Raw genomic sequence first — 7,661 nt, 5'->3', positions numbered from 1 at the left:
CTGTGTGTGTTTATGTGACTGTGTGTGTGTGTGAGAGAGAGAGAGTGTGTCTGAATGTGTGTAAGTTGCACCCTAGGGGACAGTCAACCTTTCCAGTGAACAGTCTTTATCAGCCTCCTGTTTGGGTTTGTATTTCCACCACATGATCTGCTGTTATTCAGTTTCTCAGTAACATGAAGCTGAGGAAACAGAGACAGAGAGCCTGAGAGGACAACACTTATACTTCTGTGTGCACATCTCTACATGGTCCTGTGTCCTGGGTTATACTGCCTACGGGCTGCAAGTGTTTGGACTTATGTTACGTGATGCTGGCTGCTTTTCCTCAACAGCCTCCCCTCTTACTGATGTATCATTTAAATCCAGTGCAGCAGCATTAAAACCTTTGAGAAGGACTGAAGATATTGAGACCTAAACACCTTTGTGGGTTTAGACTGTTCTTTTATTTAACAATGATTCAATGGTCCACAGGTTCACAACTCCTGAGGTGGAGACTTTAAAGGGCCCATTGGTGAAAAACCAAAGATGTTCCCAAAAGAGGTAAATAATAATTCTGGTGCATTAATAGTGTTTTTCAGTGAACAGAAGCGTATTGCATTCACATGAGAAAAAAAAAAATCCTGCTCTGTTTTCTGAACTAACGACACACCGCTCCAAGAAAATCCCAACAGTACCTGAAGGCAACACATGGAAGTAGCCTTAAAGGTGACATATCATGCAAAATGGACTTTTTAATGGTTCTCTACCTGAAATATGTTTCCCTGGCATGTCTACAAACCCCCCGAGAATGAAAAAAATCCATTCTGCCCCTGTTCTGATTTCTCCACCTTTCTGTAAATGTGTGTGAAACGAGCCGTTTCAGACTTCCGTGTTTTTGTTACGTAACAACAATATCCGGTCTGTCACGGAGTCAGAGCTCGGAGCTTGTTCAGCCCATAGACTGTATAAAATAATACTGAATCCCCCCTCTGTTTTTCATTACCTGCACAAATGTGTGCTAACAAGGAGCTTAGGAGGGAGGCATGCTAGTTGTAGGCTGTCTTAACTAACACAAAGGTCGGTTTTACTCCCCACGTCTGCAGATTTGAAGATCTAGTGGATGATTTTTATTTACCATGGATAAGTGCTAGCGCTAGTTAGCATAGCTACATAGCTACACGTCGTAGCTGTAGCTGTGTACCAAGACACACGTCTACATACTGATAAATAAAACAACAAGAAACACTAAATCTGTGACCAATCCTTCAGAAAGGTCCCGCTGCCTTTCTGGCAGAGGTCGGTTTTACTCCCCAGGCCTGCAGATTTGAAGATCTAGTGGATGATTTTTATTTGTCATGGATAAGTGCTAGCGCTAATTAGCATAGCCACATAGCTACATGTTCATAGCTGTAGCTGTAGCTGTGTACCAAGACACACGTCGACATACTGATAAATACAACAACAAGAAACACTAAATCTGTGACCAATCCTTCAGAAAGGTCCCGCTATAGGCGCCTCTCCGTCAGGGTCAGATTCTGGATCAGATTCAGAGGGTTGAAGTAACGCTATCTGTGAGCAGCCGTGTATATTCAGCCAACATGTAAACATTAGATCAACGTGCTGGACAGCCGAGGCACATCCACTTCCTGAGGGGGCGTGGTCAGAGGGAAAACAGAGTGTTCTGAGGAGGACTGAAGAAGAGGGCTTTTCAGGCAGACCAAAATCTGATTTCAAAGTGTTTTTTTGAGCATAAACTTTAAAGACATGTTTTGGGGACCTCTTAGACCAATATATATTGATGAAAAAAGCGTGATATGTCACCTTTAATATGCCCTGGGCCTGTATGCACGTCCAGCCATTACACAAACGGGACCATTAGTCTTAATGTACCGTTATGGAACGGCCTATTTGGCTGTAGCTTTAGCAGCATGCACAACTGCAAATAATTGGCCAATTAACTAATTGTGCCATGAAAGCGAGGCTGGTGCAAAACGTCATATATCCAGGGAACCTCCTGGAAAACCCAGATCCAACCAATTCAAATTCCATAAACTACGCATAAACAACAATAAACATAGCAAGCGGTACCGGTGTGACTGAGAGAAGATCAAGAAAAAACTATTTTTCAGCAGAAGAAGAAATGGACATTTCATGACAAGAACATAGAATGAACAAACAGCTATTATCAGCAAGCTAATCGTCAAAGATAACAAACAAGGATAAAGGAAAAGTTTGGCAGAAGATCTTGAACCGGGTAAATGTGTGTGGTGTTTCTGAGCGCACAGTAGAAGACCTACAAAATAAAATAAGCAACATGAAAGCGGCTTTGAGCAACAAGCACCACCACCAACGTGGTCCAGGTGGAGGACTTAACAAGCTTAAACAGTAATGCATAAGCACGATGTCCGCCATCCTTTAAACAGCCTAACAGGTGCGATAATCCTGCTGTTAGCACCTGTAATGGTGGGGTCTACCACCATTACATTTAATGCTTTGTTTGGGCGTTAACCTGGCTCATGGATACCGCTCATCGTTAATGGCTGGACGTGCATACGGGCCCTGGTTGCTCAGTTTAATCCAGTTTTATTTACTTTGGGTTTAAGGTATTGGGAGATACTTGTGTCTTTAAGTAACTTTGATGGTGTTGTCAACTTTGCACAGGCACCTTTAGGACTTTGCAGTTGTGTAGACTTAAGGTCCGTTCGGATCTGCTGGACGGTGCAGCACTTCTCCAGGATCAGCTGAACAAATAAGGCATGCTTCATTAATAAGATAAGATGAGATAAGATAAGACAATCCTTTATTCATCCCACAACTGGGAAATTTGCAGTGTTACAGCAGCAAAGTGGATAGTGCAAACAATAAAGAGCACTATAAAATAGTAATTGAATATAAATTATTAATGATTAAATAAAGTAAATTAGCCTATCCAATTATTAACAATTCTAAAAAAATTATAAAGCCATGCATCTAAAATGTATTCAAGCTGACTACGTAGTGACTCAAGAGACAACCAGACAATTGCTGAAAATACTTGTCCCCACTGAGTGTAACTGAGGCGACAGTTATCTTGTTAATCCCACTTTCATGTGTGTTTTTTGTGTTTTTGTTTGTAATTTATGTAAAGATATATTAGTCAGAGGTGTAGTTGATAAATCTTAGGTGTGTACACAAATATAAAACAACTCTCCAACATTTTCCTTCAGTTTTTAAACCAAACTCCTGATCATTCTGACATACCTTTTTGCAGTGCTTGCTCCCACCCTTTCATTTCCCATATCTCTACAACTCCCTCTGTTTTTCCTGGTTTAGGTGTGAACATGTGTTTAAACGTGTTCCTGTGTGTCTGCTCAGGTATTATGAGCAGCTCAGCGGCTGCTGCTGTATTATCAGCAGATATGAGCCGAGCAGACCTGCTTGTTTGTTCAATCTGTGGTCTGCAGCTTCAAATCAAATCTCCTGTAATTAGCTGCGTCGTGTGTTCGAGTTCAGGGTGTTCTCAGTGTGCTGTGTGAGTCTGCGTGAGTGTAAACACACAACTAACATATTCATGTGTTGGGTGCAGTCCCAGTGCCTGTACGCATGTGTGTGTGTGTATATGTGGAATATATATATGTGGCTGATATGAGTGACTGTTGGCAAATATGTTCCCATCATATCAGCATGCTGTCACATCCATGACATGAAGGGAGGAAAGCAGTGATGGGAGAGATTAGAGTGTTTACATCTTGTCTGTTTACAAGTCACAAACTGGCAATTACAGTAACTCCAACTTAAAGGGAACATTGCATCAGTGCTCTCTGTGTCTGTGTAATGCAGTGCTGCTGTTCATTAGGAGCTGCAGACAACAGAACCCAGATGTTGTTTGGAGCGCAAGAAACCCACTTACTAATCATGCAACATGTGAAATTCTGGCTCATGTTTTTACAACTTTCTGACTTGAGAAGTGCACCTCATCACGATGATCAAAACAAAAACACAATCATGTTCCAGTTTGTTTTGTGGATAATCTTCTGGTTCTCCCAATCGTCTGATTTTGTTCTCAGGAAGTGGAATCATACATGAGCCTGAATTTGTTGCTTCTCAGTCTGAATTTGCAGCACAAGGAGAGGATTCAACCTTGTTACATCCACTTTTTATCTCTGTTTGAGTTTTCAACAGTTGATTTTCAAAAATGATCATGTACAGTGGCACAAAAAGGAAAACATCCTTCACTAATATGAACAGATATTGCTCCTGCTCTTCACAATCCTGAACTTTTTGTATGTATTATTAAACTGCATAAGGATTCTTTCATTTTGCATAACTATCGCATGATGTTTTATGATTTATAGATGTAAGGACTGAATATTTCAATTCATTTTATTATTTGAACGTTGCTCCTTGGCTCTGATGAAGGTTTTCTGAGTTACATAATGAACGCATTGTTAAGCTGTGGCCCTCAGATAAGTACTGCGTTTGTCGTGTGACAGGTTTTGTATTAACTGACAAAGAAGATGAACTGGAGACAACAGAAAGTTGGCTTTTATGTTGCTGCAGAGAGTTTTTTGCCATGTTTGTAAAAGCTGAATGCTGAACAGGAGAGTCGAGAAAAAGCCTTTTTTTCTTTCTCACACAAAACAACTGCAGAGTGAAGGTTTTCCTTTTTTTGTGTGGATGCTTCCACACTGAAGAGCAATTTCAGCTCCGATTAGAGCGGATAAACGGCCAAAACGGAGAGAGAGGAAGATGTTATTTCAAATTTATTCACATTAGCGTGGACATGGCCTGAAAGGGGCCAAGTAGAGGGAGTAAATCAGACAGTGAAGTGCAGAAATCTCCCTGGAGACGGATAGAGAGAAAAAGAGACAGTTTCTACTTATTCCCTCTCGTCTGACCCTTCCTTCACCCCCCTCCTCTTCCTCGTCTAACCCCCCCTCTCTCCGGCTATGTGTATGCGTCTGCCTCTCAGTGCTCCACACACACGCAGTCAGTGTCCACACACAGCTTTGGCATGCAGTCACACGTAGCCTACAGCATGCTGGGTACAATACATGACAGACACACACACTTCTGCACAGGATTGTTTGTGTATGTTTGGATGCAGTTGTTGGGTTGCCAGCTGGTGTTGCTGGTTGCCAGGTTTCTGGCGGCTGGCCGGGCTTGCTTACAGCTGCGACCCACACCAGAGTGCTTCACCACATGCACCGCCTCTGCCGGCCTTCATGGAGCCCAGTCAAAAGAATTTAGAGTGTCCTTGCTATAATTTACAGGAGGTTTATCAAAAACCACAAGGGCTGTCACATAGAGCCCCATCAAACACAACATGATGCATTTTCTGACAGTATCTTCCTCTTTTCTGCTGTCAGGTTGTTTATTTCCTTTGGTGGGCCCTGATATCAGTCTACCAAAGATACACTTAAATATCTGTTTGGGGCCGTGTAAAATAAGGTGTGTGGTTGTCTGCTTCCCAAAGTTTAACCACAAACTGAGTAAACATCTGCATTAACTTAACAATTAAACAACGTTAACCTGGCTAGTCAGCACCAGAATTACCAGTCAGTGAAAGGATACATCATGCCATACATTGTGACTAAGCTGTAGTGCAGCACCTGCCACTAACCAGGACTGAAGCTCCAATTAATGGCTACTGACATAATGCTAAAATGCTGAACCACCTGGATGTAAACAAGCTCAGATGAGAGATGGCATCCCGTAGCGTGGCACAGTTTGCTAGTATTTTAAATGGAGATAAAGTGGTGTGTAGGCTCTTCTGGTTGAACTGGCATGTAACAACTGGAGCATTGTGTAACCAGCACAGGCATGTAGATGTTAACCTGCAAGGAGGAATGAAGGCTGGTGGTGCTAGCTGTGCTAACTGAAGTCACACTCTGCAAACCAGTTTGACATTGTTTACCCACAGACTCTGTGATCCCATGTTTAGCCGTGTTAAATAAACTGTGACTGTTTTCTGAGTGTTTTCTTCAAATTTCCATTCAAACCACTAAGAAGAGAGTCATTTAGGAACGTCCCTAATCTGCATTGACCATATAATTAGCTAATCATGGAAGTTGGATGAGAAAACACTACAAATTTATCACACATTTGTAGAAGTGTAAAGATATAACCTTAAAAACATCTTTGGATTGTTTGCTGCCACCTAGGAACCTCCAGGGCTGAGGAATACAGGACAGAAACTGATGGCCTAGTGGTCTAAGCGCCCCACATACAGAGTATGTATAGTCCTCGTCACATTTGCTGCATGTCTTCCCCCACTCTCTTCTCCCCACAGTTCCTCTCTCTTCAGCTGTCCTGTCCATAAAGGAAAAAAAGCCCCCAAAATATGACGTTAGAAACTACAGTTCCACAAGTGGCCACTTGAGGCCTTCTTCAAAGTGAGTCAATCCCCATTAGACCCCATATTACTTTCTAAAAAGCAGTTTGGGTCTCCATTCATGAAAACTACAGAAGGTGAATCTAATTTATTTTAAAGCTTAAAGCTTTAAAGCTTCTGCATTATTAAAGGCATGGCTAATTAGAGAGACTGATACAGCTAATCGTCTTCTCTGATTTACCTACCTTTGTGGTATTGGTGGCCCCGGAGAACTTTCATGCCAATATTTTTTCAAATACATGTATATGCAAACGATTTCTTCCTTCAGGGGACCATAAAAGTCTGTGTTACAGGTTATTTGGCAAGTACAATTCAATTAGAGGACTCTTTCTTTTTCTTTTCTCTTTAGTTTGGACTCTTTAACTCCTGCTTGTTCTCCAGAACAGAAGTGTGAGCCAGTGGCAGGTATGTTGTTATGCAACACAAGCCCTCTTAGCTTCTATAGATAAACCACTCTGGTCAGGTCCAGTCAAACTGAATTTCCTGTTGTGGGAAACTTTTTATTTACCAAGCTAATTAGGCAGCTTATAAATTAGCCATGAGAAGTGTCAGGGTATCTGTGGATGTTTGATAATTAAGCATTAGCTCCATGGCTCCTATGGTACTCCTATGGGACATGGTGCCAGCAATAAGGTTGCTGTTTCTTAATTACTTACTTAATTACTTATTCACTTATTATCCTTATCATCTTAGATTGACTTTCTTTCAGTTTTAATTGGCCATTGAAAGAGATATGAATTTCAAATGTGACATTTGGCTTCAGGAACCTGTGATGTTTTTTTTTTTTACTTAAAAACAAAATGTTAAAAATGTGTTAAGAGTACCAAGAAGAAAGAAAGGTCCTTCAGCAGTGATTGAAAATTATCACGAGAATCACAAAACCTGTAAAATTAGTTTCATGTTGTGTACATATTGTGTAATCTAATAAATCCTATCAAAGGTAGTTTAAGATCTGTTTATAATAAAACAAGGTTTCTGTCTTAAAGCTAGGGTTGGTAGTCATGGAAAACTAGCATGAATTTGAATGCAGCATTTCCTCAGGACTCCGTCTAACCCCTCCCCCCCTCCCCTCGGAGCTCCTCCAAAACGACGCCCCCGCTTACACGCAGGAGCGCCGCTGATTCGCGACCATATGATCGTGACTGATTCTAAACCGGTCCTCAGCACTACGTCAACTCATATCTCACATATCCAAACACCAAAACATTATCATAGTGAAAGTTAAAAACACAGGAGGCGGGCAGAACGGCAGGACAGGATTTGATTGGTTTCATAATTTGGCTCCTGATGGAATGGATTGGTTAATGTTTTC

The sequence above is a fragment of the Notolabrus celidotus genome, chromosome 10 (assembly GCF_009762535.1).
Source record: "Notolabrus celidotus isolate fNotCel1 chromosome 10, fNotCel1.pri, whole genome shotgun sequence".
Taxonomy (NCBI): domain Eukaryota; kingdom Metazoa; phylum Chordata; class Actinopteri; order Labriformes; family Labridae; genus Notolabrus; species Notolabrus celidotus.
This window is presented reverse-complemented; position numbering follows the sequence as displayed.